The sequence below is a fragment of the Schistocerca americana genome, chromosome 1 (genome assembly GCF_021461395.2).
Source record: "Schistocerca americana isolate TAMUIC-IGC-003095 chromosome 1, iqSchAmer2.1, whole genome shotgun sequence".
NCBI classification, from domain to species: Eukaryota; Metazoa; Arthropoda; class Insecta; order Orthoptera; family Acrididae; genus Schistocerca; species Schistocerca americana.
The window spans coordinates 1162094028-1162109571 of record NC_060119.1 but is presented as its reverse complement, the minus strand read 5'-3'; the positions used below and the strand labels follow the sequence as shown (position 1 = coordinate 1162109571).

At 44.2% G+C, this 15544-nt stretch overlaps 1 protein-coding gene and 1 non-coding gene across 2 annotated transcripts in view; both read right to left on the bottom strand.

Annotated features, from left to right (window-relative positions):
* LOC124597792 (3 beta-hydroxysteroid dehydrogenase/Delta 5-->4-isomerase type 1) overlaps positions 1 to 15544 on the bottom strand; it is a 239250-nt gene that overhangs the window by 26890 nt on the left and 196816 nt on the right. The gene's annotated exons all lie outside the window — the stretch shown is intronic.
* On the bottom strand, positions 7192 to 7267 carry Trnad-guc. The gene has a single exon. It is a non-coding gene; the product is annotated as a tRNA-Asp (tRNA).

The window sequence follows — 15544 nt, the reverse complement described above, 5'->3', positions numbered from 1 at the left end:
ACTATAAATAGTAGCGTAGCTAGCACTATCTATCGTTGTACTAAACTGAATGAGCGCGACACCATTGATAAAGTTTCAACCTCGAAAGAAGTTTATTAATACCAATTAGCTGAAATAAAAAGAACTCATCCAATCCAAAAGTCACTCACAGCTAGAGTAATTAGTTTCTGATGTCTGTGTAGTGGTCATTGATACTTAAAAGAACGTTTCAGTAATTCTATCACTGTCCGTTTATGAGTTGCTAAGCAACGTATCAGCAAGCTGAAAAATGGTTCATATGGCTCTGAGCACTATGGGACTTAACTTCTGAGGTCATCAGTCCCCTAGAATTTAGAACTACTTAAACCTAACTAACCTAAGGACATCACACACGTCCATGCCCGAGGCAAGATTCGAACCTGCGACCGTAGTGGTCGCGCGGTTCTAGACTGTAGCGCCTAGAACCGCTCGGCCAGCCCGGCCGGCTCAACAAGCTGACTATGGAAGGATTAATATTTGTCGTACCCCGACAGTAATCGCTTCTCGCTTGCTTTAAGAATTAAGACGATTACTATGCCGCTCATATAAGTCTTTGACAGTTATTATCAAGCTAATGTCCGTAAATTGCGGTTAATGTTACTGAATCCCACACGCGACGATAACGCCAGATATCCAGCCGCGTATCTTAAACTCGGCGCCGATATTTGAGAAATCGCGCGCGATTTGTCTGCACCAAAGTCGGCCGTGGTTCCCTAGAATAATATTAAAAAATCAACTCCGGGTTGTAAATTAACAACTCTATGACCATTCATGAAAGTTACAGAAGACCCGCACTCGACGACTATTTGATCACGCACTCGAGCAACACGGAAGTTTTTTTTTTTACAAAGAGAAAACATATCATACATAATGCAACTAGGTGATTTTCTATGTCAAAACATGTTTATATCTATATCATTAAAACCCATTACCTATTAAATGTTGTGCATAATTAAATTCTTTACTCTGCAAATAATCAATAAAATTTAGAAATGTATTACATGTATAGAAAAAATCTCAAGTTGATATGACGTCATGGGTCACTACTTATTTCGACTCCCCTACCATCACGTGACGCAAAGCAGATCCGACTATATTGGACATACTCATGTAATGCTACAGCTGACGGATAGAAACAATTTTGCTTATAGCCTCAGTATTGTATTTCACGACGGGTTGTCCGCTTGAAGTTTCCGCCTTAGCTGAACAAGTTCGGTGCTCCGTTTTTTGCTTGCTGGAGGCAAATAACAACCGGCTAAAATATCTTCTGGAATGATTTTACAGCATGGTCAAAGTTGTATGAACCGCGAAATTTTTCATAAGTGAAATACAACAGTTTAAAAGCGGTCGAAACTCAGTGACAGACGTATTCTGGGACGGCCAGAGGTATGAAGGCCGTTATTACGGCCAGAGGTGGTTGCTCTGGGTACTGATTTCTCAGAATCTATGCACCCAGATTGCGTGAAAATGCAATCACATGTCAGTTCTAGTATAATATATTTGTCCAATGAATACCCGTTTATCATCTGCATTTATTCTTGGTGTAGCAATTTCAATGGCCAGTTGTGTATTAACGCTGCCGATGTCGTGATATGTATGTTGCGTTGGCATTGACATCGGCCCAAATGTGACAGTTATGATAGTTAAAAATACAGTCTCAGATAAATCCAGCCTCATCAGTGAACAGAATACTGTTTACAAACAGGGGATTTAGGGTACACCTTTCTTGCACCCATTGGCAGAAATTCACTCTAGGAGGGAATTCTGTATTGTTGAGGGTTTTGCACTCGCTGGAGATGTTATGTACAGAGTACTTGCCGATATAAAATCCGATACACATTGCTATGACTCAGGACGCGCTCATGGTAGCAACCCTCCTTGTTGAATTATTCGGACGTTCGCGTACAATGCGTTAACACTTTTCCTGAACATCAGGTGTTATGGGTCTGGTGTGCGAAACTCCCTGTTTCTCTAAGGCGCTGATGTAACCGGCTAAATGGACCCCTGTCGCGCTGCCTGTGGATAGGAAAAGCTTCTTCATGCAATCGTGCAGCCTCAAGGGCCACTACTGCTTGCCTTATATGAAGTGCATGTCAGCGTACTCTTCATTTGTGTAATCTCCGTCCATGGTGCCTTCACGTTCGTAACTGATTGTGAGGCCGGTACGGCACCAGTACACAGAGTGGGAAAGGGGAGTAATTGCGCGTTCGTAAACAAATAAATAGTCGATCCCAAATCTTGAGATACCAACGTAAATACCGCGGTATCCTGGGGCGTTAAAAGTTGGTTCCCAATTCGAATTGATGCGACACCTTGGTAACTCTTAATTTCCGGATCCATGTTTATTGGACCTTTTTAGCTACTGTTGACCATTACTTCTGAAGCACCCTGGAGTTCCCTCCGAGCGAGTCGCACACAGTGGTAGCGGTGATTCCTGTCAGGTTCGAAACCGATTGTAAGTGACAAGGCGTAGCGCTCGTCTCCCTGTCGGCTAAGATGCTTTTTTTACGACTATTTTTCTTACGTCATTTCTTGCACACACTTTGGGTAGGCCCCGTTGGTATGCCAAAAAATTGGGTAACTTCATCCGCAGTCTGGTCATAGCTCCAGTCACGATAGGTCCTTCGTGCCATTGTGTGACGACTCTACGTCGACGCATCTGACAGCGCTGATTCGGTGCAACTGATTGCCACATACACATCACTTCAGAGCCATCGCTTACGTCGTCGATAGTGGTTCACTTGACCGGCTGGCACCGGTTCTACACATCTAGAGAGCTCCAAAGTGACAAGTACGCTCTTTTAAGGAGTTTCTTAATAAGGAGACAGCCGCGCGGGGTAGCAGTGCGGTATTGGGCGTCTTGTAACGGTTCGCGCGGCTCCTTCCGTCGGAGCTTCGAGTCCTCCCTTAGGCATGGGTGTGTGTGTTGTTCTTAGATTAAGTTAGTTAAGTTAGATTAAGTAGTGCTCAAGCTTAGGGACCGATGACCTCAGCGGTTTGGTCCCATAGTCCTTACCACAAATTTCCAATTTCCAATAAGGGGACATTCAATAATTAAAGAGACAAATTGATGTAGAAAAAATTGTCTTGTTACAAAATGAGATTTTTACTGCTTCTCAACAAAATCCCCACCAATATTAATAAACTTGTCCCAAAAATGAACTATTTTTTATACCTGAGTCAAAGAAGTCTTTGCGTTGTTGTCCGTGCCACTTTGCCGCAACTTCCTTGACCTCTTCATTGTTGCTGAATTTTTTTTCCACACAATGCCTCCTTGAGTGGACCAAATAACTGAAGATCTGAGGGAGCCAAATGTGGATAGTGGAGAGGATGAGGTAATCTCTCCCAAGCTATTTTTTCAGTGGTTTCACGTGTCAGCTGGGCAGTTCGAGGGCGAGCACTGTTGTGTAGCAGTACAACACATTTTCTGTGAGGTACGCGACATTTTCCCTCATTGCTGGTGTTACTTTGTTTATCAGCGCGTGTAAGCACTGTAGTCCGATCCACGAACGATGGCGGTTCGCGCATGTCGATACACGGACGGGTATGGCTTTGCTGACGATTCCATGCGACAGTTGGAGTACGCGCATGAGCGCGCTTTCCGCCTGAAGGATGCGTGTATCCGGCAAATTGAGTCTCTCGCTTGTTTATGCAGAATTTATCACTTACCACCATCATCAGTGATGACAGCTCGCAAGAAATGAAATAGAAATTCACTAAACAACTCGCTACGATCACGTTTAATGCTCGCATTAGCTACGGCATTCATAACAGAGGGCTCAGAACACTGCTGAACGCTCATTGGCTGTCGGAGTATGCGTGACAAACGTAAACTCGACCGCTGTCGTTGGTGACTCCAACTATTGTCACTGTTTATTGTAAGCTGATCTCCCAAATGATCACCAAAGACAACACCTTGGCCATCAAATGGTTAAAATTGCTCTGAGCACTATGGGACTTAACATCTGAGGTCATCAGTCCCCTAGAACTTAGAACTACTTAAACCTAACTAACCTAAGGACATCACACACATCCATGCCCGAGGCAGGATTCGAACCTGAGAGCCAGCCGGAGTGGCCGTGCGGGTCTAGGCGCTACAGTCTGGAGCCGAGCGACCGCTCCGGTCGCAGGTTCGAATCCTGCCTCGGGCATGGATGTGTGTGATGTCCTTAGGTTAGTTAGGTTTAATTAGCTCTAAGTTCTAGGCGACTGATGACCTCAGAAGGTAAGTCGCATAGTGCTCAGAGCCATTTTTTGAACGAACCTGCGACCGTAGCGGTCGCGTGGTTCCAGACTGAAGCGCCTAGAACCGTTCGGCCACACCGGCTGTTACGATAATAACTTTTTATTTTATCCCATTCTTGTATAACACACTGACTTTACAGTCTCCATTTTCATAAAACCATCAGTTACATTGTTGTAGACAACATTAAGAAACACGTGCGCTTCCATCAGAGGTATGCCCACTACTACTCGCAGTCTGTAGTACTCCGAATTCACAAACTTTCTTGACAAAAGAAGAATCATAGATAAAATTAGAAACATACATGCGCTTCTATCAGAGGCATGCCGTTCTGCGGTACTCACAATGTTCCAAAGAGTTTATAAAACAAAGAGTTTACAAACTTTCTTGACAAAAGATGAATCTTTGCTGAAATATATCACTATTTTGTAAATGATTCCAGAAATAAATTTAAAAATTTAGCGTTAGAATGTGCAGTTAACAACATGAATTTTAAGTATGCCAGATATTTCGTAATTTCAAATATTTCTACAGGAAGAATACTTTTAGCTGTATCAATTGTAGAACTCTATTTCTTTTTTATACATTTTTGCCTGAAATATACTACATCTTTTACAAAATCATATGAAATTCTTTCAGTGAAATAGCGGAGAATGTTCACCTATGCCGGATTCGGGATTAATTCTGGTATCGGCTACTTCTATTTAAAAAAGGTTATGTTAGAAAAGGGTGTCCCATTTCTTATTTCAGGTGACGCCACATTGGTCGATTTGCGCGTTGGTGATGATTGGATGATGAGGACAGCACAACACAACACCCAGTCCACGAGCGGAGAAAATCTCCAGCCCGGGCGTGAATCGAACCCAGGACCGCTGCACTGTAGGTCTTGGCGCCGCAAGGTGCAGTTTGTCGACAGTGGTATGAAAGACACAGAACTAACGTTAGTTTCGTTATCATTCATATCACTGTTGACAAACTGCACCTTGCGGCACCAGACTTGAAGATGATCTGCAGGGCAGATAAAAGAAATTATGATCCAGACGGTGACTTCGTTTATTACAGCAACTGAAATCATGACTCCTAAGGCGTGACATCAGTTACGAAAGGCATACGTGTTGCCAAAGCAGTTCCATCGGGAAAAACGATGCAAAATATTTGATGCTCATCTGACTTTTACAGATTGTTAATAATGTATCAAAGTTATAGGTCAAGAAATACATGGTCAGACGAAACTCGTTCAAGTGCTCAAGAAGCCGAAATTGGAGACAGCGGCTGTGGACGGACATGGGCAGTAATAGGTTAACCATTGACGTCGTGGTCATGTGGCTGCCAATCTGCTGCGTAATAGCTTGTGAAACCGCAGCGGCTCCGGGCGAGCTAATACCGGTATGCAAATGTCAGCCCACGGGGTCCTCTCACCCTAGTGGCACGGTTACCAGCCAGCGTTTGACAGAATGGTCCCATCACCGCACAGGCGGCAGAGTGCGAGAAGGCTGCTAGCGAACGCTGGAAGAAACACATTTTTAGTGCCGCGGTTATTTTAGTAACATAGTCACAAACGTGAGGAAAAACGAAGCTTCTTTGCAGATGAAGGACGACGTACGATCCGCCCTCACAGCTTAACTTTCACCTGTACCTCTTATCCTACCTTCCAAAATTCACAGTAGTTTCCTACGAGGCTTACGGGGCTAGCACTCTTGGAATAAAGGCTAGGGCGGAGACATGTCTGAGCCATACCCTTCCTTGGGCTTGTTTTACTCATGTCATAAATGCAGTTGCCCCCTCTGTATCTGCTCACGCATTTCTCGCGGCGATAATTGGTGACAGTGCCAATTTTAACTGACACATCCCTCAGTAAAATAGTGTCAAATGAAAATACTTGCACCAAACCGTAAGCCTACGACATTAATTACTTACTAGCTATTAGTCGCTGCCGTACTCGTATATCAGTACTTTTGTAACAATGAGCAATTTCGAACAAGTAAGTTAGTAATTTATAAATATCTGGGTATGCACTGGTATAGATGCGTACGTGCGCAGTGCCGGTATATGAATGTGTTTCTATTATTTTGCCGTATGTCGAATCTTCCTAGGAGGACGAAACGATGATAAACGAAGGGTATCGTTAGGAGTGTCACAAGGAAGTGTGATTGGACAGTTGCTGTTCTCTACATAGATAAATGATTTTGCATACAGGATGGGCAGCAATCTGCCGTTAAACGCAAATTAATGTAGATTCGTGAGAAGAACAAACGTGTAATATTCGGATACAGCATTAGTAGTGTCCTGCGTAGTCACGTCGTTTAAATATCTGGGCGTAACGTTGCAAAGCGATGTGAAATGGAATGATCATGTGAGGATTGTAGTAGGGAAGTCAAATGACCGACTTCGGTTTATTGTTAGAATTATAGGAAAGTGTGCTTCATCCGTAAAGGAGGCCGCATCGGGAACTCAAATGGGAAGCCGTGGAGTGAAGAGACATTCTTTTCGAGGCATACTACTGACGAAATTTAAACAACCGGTACTTGAAGTTGACTACAGAACGATCATGTTGCCTCCAACATACGTACATTGCGCGCAAGGACAACGAGTATATGATACGAGAAACTGGAGATCATACGCAGGTATATAGTGTGTCCCCTCGTTGTATTTGTGACTGGAACAAGATAGGAAGTCACTAGTATTGGTGCGGAGTACCCACCATCACGCACCGTAAGGTGGACTGCGGAGATTGATGTAGATGCAGATCTAGATATATGGTTAATAATAATAATAATAATAATGGCGTGTGACGAGGGCTTCCCATCGGGTACATCGCTCGCCTGGTGCAAGTCTTTCGATTTGATGCCACTTCGGCGACTTGCGCGTCGATGGGGATGAAATGATGATGATTAGAACAACGCAACACCCAGTCCCTGAGCATAGAAAATCTCCGACCCAGCCGGGAATCGAACCCGGGCCCTCAAGATTGACAGTCTGTCGCGTTGACCACTCAGCTACCGGGAACGGACATAGATCGTAATGAAATGCTGTCTCAGTACAAGCCTCTCACGTTCTACATGTAAAGGCAGAAAGTCTCTCTGTAGTACAGCATTCAAACAACGCCATGGTTGTGCGCCTCAGAAGCTGTATGAGACCTGTGACGCTCAGCGTCTAAAATGCTACGCGCTTGTGACTGTAGTAAAGTCACTAGTTATGGCCACGTGACGTTCTGCCTGTGAAGTTTCGACGAACCTGACACTGATCAGGCCGTGCGGAATAGCCGCGCAGTTACAGGCGCCAACTCACTGAATGCGCGGCCCCTCCCGCCGGAGGTTCGAGTCCTCCCTCGTGCATGGGTGTGTGTGTTGTTCTTAGAATAAGTTAGTTTAAGTTAGTTTAAGTAGTGTGTAAGTCTAGGGACTGATGACCTAAGCAGTTTGGTCCCTTAGAAATTCACACACATTTGACATTCATCAGCGGGTTGTTGGGTTCGTCTAACGTTCGCAGCTCGAGCTCTCTTAGAACTGTTAACTTACTCAGACTTACGTTTGCGAATGGATGATAGACAACAGAAAGAACCCAGAGAAGGTAGAAGAATTTTGGCCACAACTCGAAGAAGAACTGTCCAGAAACGCAGACAAAAATGGTTCAAATGGCCCTGAGCACTATGGGACTCACCATCTGAGGTCATAAGTCCCCTAGAACATAGAACTACTTAAACCTAACTAACCTAAGGACATCACACACATTCATGTCCGAGGCAGGATTCGAACCTGCGACCGTAGCGGTCGCGCGGTTCCAGACTGAAGCGCCTAGAACCGCTCGGCCACACCGGCCGGAAACCGCAGACAAGCATGTCAAGATCCTTATGAGGGACTTCGATGCCCAGATTGAAAGTGAGAGAAAATTCCGGAACATTGTGGGGAAATATGTAGCTCACAGAAGGACAAAGAGAAATGGTGAAAGATTGATTGGTGTTTGTGAATCATTTGCAATGAAAATTATGCCCACCCAGTTTAAGAGGGCTCCAAAGCAGATGAAAACATGGCGATCACCAAATCCCAGGTTAGGAGAATTTCAGATTGATCACGTAGCGACTACCAGCCCGAAGGAAATAATGAACGCCAGAGTGCAGAAAGGTGCTAATTTTAATTCCGACCATTATCTGACAAGGGTCATAGTGAAACCAATCCCTGGTAATCGGAGACGGAAAACCGCAGAATACAGAAATACAGAATTGAAAAACTGAAAATCAGTGAAGAAATAATGGTGAAGTATCAGCATGAACTTGACGCGTTAAACTCCAACGAGTGGGACAAAATGGCTCAGAAGATTCAGGAAGCACCAAAACAAACAATTTTCCTTGCTAAGGAAACATGGAAGAACCCTGGAAATACTAAAAGGTTTCAGATAGATTATATAATGGTAAGACAGAGATTTAGGAACCAGGTTTTAAATTGTAAGACATTTCCAGGGGCAGACGTGGACTCTGACCATAATCTATTGGTTATGAACTGTAGATTAAAACTGAACAAACTGCAAAAAGGTGGGAATTTAAGGAGATGGGACCTGGATAAACTGAAAGAACCAGGGGTTGTACAGAGTTTCAGGGAGAGCGTAAGGCAACAAATGGCAGGAATGGGGGAAAGAAATACAGTAGAAGAAGAATGAGTAGCTTTGAGGGATGAAATAGTGAAGGCAGCAGAGGATCAAGTAGGTAAAAAGACGAGGGCTAGTAGAAATCCTTGGGTAACAGAAGAAATATTGAATTTAATTGATGGAAGGAGAAAATATAAAAATGCAGTAAATGAAGCAGGCAAAAAGGAATACAAACATCTCAAAAATGAGATCGACAGGAAATGCAAAATGGCTAAGCAGGGATGGCTAGAGGACAAATGTATGGATGTAGAGGCATATATCACTAGGGGTAAGATAGATACTGCCTACAGAAAAATTAAAGAGACCTTTGAAGAAAAGAGAACCACTTGTATGAATATCAAGAGCTCAGATGGAAACCCAGTTCTAAGCAAAGAAGGCAAAGCAGAAAGGTGGAAGGAGTATATAGAGGGTCTATACAAGGGCGATGTACTTGAGGACAATATTATGGAAATGGAAGAGGATGTAGATGAAGATGAAATTGGAGATATAATACTGCGTGAAGAGTTCGACAGAGCAATGAAAGACCTGAGGCGAAACAAGACCCCGTGAGTAGACAACATTCCATTAGAACTACTGACGGCCTTGGGAAAGCCAGTCCTGACAAAACTCTACCATCTGGTGAGCAAGATGTATGAGACAGGCGAAATACCCTCAGATTTCAAGAAGAATATAATAACTATAATCCCAAAGAAAGCAGGTGTTTACAGATGTGAAAACTACCGAACAATCAGTTTAATAAGTCACAGATGCAAAATACTAACGCGAATTCTTTACAGACGAATGCAAAAATTAGTAGAAGCCGACCTTGGGGAAGATCAGTTTGGATTCCGTAGAAATATTGGAACACGTGACGCAATACTGACCCTACGGCTTATCTTAGAAGCTAGATTAAGGAAAGGCAAACCTACGTTTCTAGCATTTGTAGACTTAGAGAAAGCTTTTGACAATGTTGAGTGGAATATTCTCTTTCAAATTCTAGAGGTGGCAGGGGTAAAATACAGGGAGCGAAAGGCTATTTACATTTGTATAGGAACCAAATGGCAGTTACAAGAGTTGAGGGCCATGAAAGGGAAGCAGTGGTTGGGGAGGGAGTGAGACAGGGCTGTAGCCTCTCCCCGATGTTATTCAATCTGTATATTGAGCAAGCAGTGAATGAAACAAAAGAAAAATTCGGAGTAGGTATTAAAATCCATGGAGAAGAAATAAAAACTTTGAGGTTCGCCGATGACATTGTAATTCTGTCAGAGACAGCAAAGGACTTGGAAGAGCAGTTGAACGGAATGGATGGTGTCTTGAAGGAAGGATATAAGATGAACTTCAACAAAAGCAAAACGAGGATAATGGAATGTTGTCGAATGAAGTCGAGTGATGCTGAGGGAATTAGATTAGGAAATGAGACACTTAAAGTAGTAAAGGAGTTTTGCTATTTGGGGAGCAAAATAACTGATGATGGTCGAAGTAGAGAGGATATAAAATGTAGACTGCCAATGGCAAGGAAAGCGTTTCTGAAGAAGAGAAATTTGTTAACATCGAGTATTGATTTAAGTGTTAGGAAGTCGTTTCTGAAAGTATTTGTATAAAGTGTAGCCATGTATGGAAGTGAAACATGGACGATAAACAGTTTAGACAAGAAGAGAATAGAAGCTTTCGAAATGTGGTGCTACAGAGGAATGCTGAAGATTAGATGGGTAGATGACATAACTAATGAGGAGGTGTTGAATAGGATTGGGGAGAAGAGAAGTTTGTGGCACAACTTGACAAGAAGAAGGGATCGGTTGGTAGGTAATATTCTGAGGCATCAAGGGATCACCAATTTAGTATTGGGGGACAGCGTGGAGGGTAGAAATCGTAGAGGGAGACCAAGAGATGAATACACCAAACAGATTCAGAAGGATGTAGGTTGCAGTAGGTACTGGGAGATGAAGAGGCTTGGCAGGATAGAATGGCATGGAGAGCTGCATCAAACCAGTCTCAGGACTGAAGACCACAACAACAACAACAAGGAAAAGAAACATCCATGGTGGTATGATGAATGTGAAAATGCCAAACGGAAACGTTCTGAAGCTTGGAAAAAGTGGACTTCTACCAAACAGAAATTCTAAGAATTTAAAACCCAAAAGTGAACGACAGCAAAAGTATTTAGGAAGGCCAAACGAAGGTTTGAAAGAGATCAATTAAAGGAGCTAGATGAGAATTTCCAGAAGAGCAACACCAGAAGCTACTATCAGACATTTAAATCAAAAGTTAGAGGTTACTCATCACCCAACACCTGTTTCAAAAATGATCAGGGCAAATTGATTACGAACAACAAAGTGAATTGTGAACACTTGGCTGGATACTTCAAATAGTTGCTCAACTATGACTCACCACCAGAAAAATTAACCTTCCAGAAACCTCAAAGCAAACTTCCTGATTCCGCCCCACCAGATAAATACGAAATACGAGAGATTTATCAGGGGCTTGAAAAGCAACAAAGTACCTGCAAAGATTCAATTTTTGCAGAACTTTTGAAGTACGCAGGAGACAGTTTCCTGGAACGATCTGAAAGATTCTTTCAAAAAATCTGGCTCACGGAAGAGATCCCAGAAGAATGGAGAGACGCTGTCATCCACCCATTGCACAAGAAAGGAGACAAATCCAATGTCAATAATTACAGAGGAATATCACTTCTATCAGTAGCTTACAAGATCCTTGCCATTGCTCTCAAACATACACTCCTGGAAATTGAAATAAGAACACCGTGAATTCATTGTCCCAGGAAGGGGAAACTTTATTGACACATTCCTGGGGTCAGATACATCACATGATCACACTGACAGAACCACATGCACATAGACACAGGCAACAGAGCATGCACAATGTCGGCACTAGTACAGTGTACATCCACCTTTCGCAGCAATGCAGGCTGCTATTCTCCCATGGAGACGATCGTAGAGATGCTGGATGTAGTCCTGTGGAACGGCTTGCCATGCCATTTCCACCTGGCGCCTCAGTTGGACCAGCGTTCGTGCTGGACGTGCAGACCGCGTGAGACGACGCTTCATCCAGTCCCAAACATGCTCAATGGGGGACAGATCCGGAGATCTTGCTGGCCAGGGTAGTTGACTTACACCTTCTAGAGCACGTTGGGTGGCACGGGATACATGCGGACGTGCATTGTCCTGTTGGAACAGCAAGTTCCCTTGCCGGTCTAGGAATGGTAGAACGATGGGTTCGATGACGGTTTGGATGTACCGTGCACTATTCAGTGTCCCCTCGACGATCACCAGTGGTGTACGGCCAGTATAGGAGATCGCTCCCCGCACCATGATGCCGGGTGTTGGCCCTGTGTGCCTCGGTCGTATGCAGTCCTGATTGTGGCGCTCACCTGCACGGTGCCAAACACGCATACGACCATCATTGGCACCAAGGCAGAAGCGACTCTCATCGCTGAAGACGACACGTCTCCATTCGTCCCTCCATTCACGCCTGTCGCGACACCACTGGAGGCGGGCTGCACGATGTTGGGGCGTGAGCGGAAGACGGCCTAACGGTGTGCGGGACCGTAGCCCAGCTTCATGGAGACGGTTGCGAATGGTCCTCGCCGATACCCCAGGAGCAACAGTGTCCCTAATTTGCTGGGAAGTGGCGGTGCGGTCCCCTACGGCACTGCGTAGGATCCTACGGTCTTGGCGTGCATCCGTGCGTCGCTGCGGTCCGGTCCCAGGTCGACGGTCACGTGCACCTTCCGCCGACCACTGGCGACAACATCGATGTACTGTGGAGACCTCACGCCCCACGTGTTGAGCAATTCGGCAGTACATCCACCCGGCCTCCCGCATGCCCACTATACGCCCTCGCTCAAAGTCCGTCAACTGCACATACGGTTCACGTCCACGCTGTCGCGGCATGCTACCAGTGTTAAAGACTGCGATGGAGCTCCGTATGCCACGGCAAACTGGCTGACACTGACGGCGGCGGTGCACAAATGCTGCGCAGCTAGCGCCATTTGACGGCCAACACCGCGGTTCCTGGTGTGTCCGCTGTGCCGTGCGTGTGATCATTGCTTGTACAGCCCTCTCGCAGTGTCCGGAGCAAGTATGGTGGGTCTGACACACCGGTATCAATGTGTTCTTTTTTCCATTTCCAGGAGTGTAATATTCAGATTGTGTCAGAACACATACAAATCTAAATCACTCTCATACCAGGCCAAATTCCGACACTACAGCGCAGTCGTCAAACCTGAATGTTTGTATGCATCTGAGACAACAGCCAGGAAAGGACATTCAGACTTGGAGAAGAAAGAAAGGAAATTCCTAAGAAAGATTCTTAGGCCAGGAAAAATATCAAATGAATTTAGGTTTCCCCTAAGATTAAATCAAGAACTTTATCAACGATTTGAAAATATCATCACCGCAATGAAGAAAAGAAGGCTGTCTTTCTATAGACATACTAAAAGAATGGAATCAGAGAGGCTCGCCGACAAGATTCTTCTCTTCCAGGAGAACAGGAAGACACAAGTTCCATGAGTGAAAGAAGTGCACTGGGATCTAGAAAAACGCAGGATCACGACAGAGGAAATTGTGAACAGGCAGATCTTTAGGAAAAAGGTTGCGGAGGTGAAGGAATTCTTCGAGGAGAAAACAAGGACGAACAGAGTATTCTCGGCAGAAGAACGTGCACGAGTGAGCCAACGGTTGAAGGAGTACTGGCGAAAGAGAAAGGAAGAGAACTTTAGAATGTGAGGGAAGTTGTTTAAACGTAGCCCATAGATGGCTGTAACGAAAACAAATAATTATATTAATACAGTAAAACTTGCTCAAAATGGAACCATATGGAACTACAATCATTTTCCAAACTGGACAAGTTTCCGGTTTACACAAAAGACACTACGCTACATGAAATTTGTCGAGAACTTTGCACAAAAGTATAAATTTGTAACTATTCATGTATTCACGTACTTTACTCCCGAACAGTAGATGCTGTAAATTTGGAAATTTGTGATAAGGTCTTATGGGACCAAACTGCAGAGGTCATCGGTCCCTCAGCTTAATTTAACTTAAGCTAATTTACGCTAAGGACGACACACACACCCATGCCCGAGGGAGGACTCGAACCTCCGAAGGGGAGGGCCGGGAGGACCGTGACAAGACGCCTCAGACCTCGCGGCTAGCCCCAGTAGACATTCACTCACTGTATATTTTGCAGTAAAACACTACACATTACAATGATTGATGCATAATACGGCATGTCTAGATTTTTAACATAACTTCAAAGTCGAGTGTTGTTGTACACGTATATTATTCCTGTCTCTATTTGCTTTACATTTTACTCTTTTCACCATACATCGAGGCGGGAAACCTATTTGAAATTCCTGTTCTACGCAGTTTTTTTCAGTATACAGTAGCTCAAACAGCTGGGGAGAATTTGTGTGTGATGCAAAATGCATAACATTGTTTATGCATGCAATAACTTCTCCAGGACTATTAATTTTTTCTAGGGACATCATTTTGCTCCTCTTCTTCTTCCTTCGTTTCCTCATCATGAACTTCTGAATTGTGGATTACTATTCGATTTGTTGCCGAAGTAAAAGTGGAGTGACTTGACTGGGAGTCATGAATTCGAATGTAGTACTCTCGACTGCATAAAATGTTTTGCTGCTGCATTTTCTCGAGCTTCAATGAGTACAGAAGCGTCTTGTTCATCACCTCCACACCCCAGGCTGTTGAAGCACGTGTTGACAGTTTCAGGCTTTATTTTCCTTACTGCCAAGCCAGTCCAGTTGACTGCATCCAGCCGCGCGGGATTAGACGTGCGGTCTAAGGCGCTGCAATCATGGACTGTGCGGCTGGTCCCGGTGGAGGTTTGAGTCCTACCTCGGGCACGGGTGTGTGTGTGTTTGTCCTTAGGATAATTTAGGTTAAGTAGTGTGTAAGCTTAGGTACTGATGACCTTAGCAGTTAAGTCCTATAAGATTTCACACACATTTGACCATTTGACTGCGTCCAGCGCAGAAAACGACCGCTCAAGACCAAATGCACTTTCATCTTCTTCAGCACTAAGAATAAGAGACTGCATCAATAATCTCCCGTATTGAGACTTGAATGTGTAAATAACCCCCTGGTCCACGGGTTGTGTGAGGTTTGTTGAACCTGATAGGAACCAAGCTAATCTCAGTTTGATAATTCGACTTTCGGGTGACAGGTGGCATTGCCTAAGAAAAGGAAAACTTAGCGATTTCCTTTTTTTCATTTTGACATCGAAAGCGCCCAGCCACACTGCTGTAAAACCTCTTACCATTCACGCCTTTTTATTGCTCTGCCATGTGACTGTATGCTTACTGACGTCTATGTTTTTGGAACAACGGGGTTTTGCCCTCTTTCCAGTCATCAGTGCTGTGGGACCCTGCCCACTGGTCTCTTCAAGGGTGCCTTCTCGGATAGCTATACAACAATTCAAGCAAATCTCATTAATAGTTTTTATTACAATGAGGAAGATCGACAATACTTAGGGGGGGACGTTGATGAAATTGACCAAAAATGTCAATTTCCGATTTATTTTTTATTTGTTAGTACAACTCATGGACAATAAGTTCCCAAAGTTTCAATGTTGAAATCGCATACAAAGTGCCTGAAAATTAATTAAAAGTGTGACGCGGCCTCA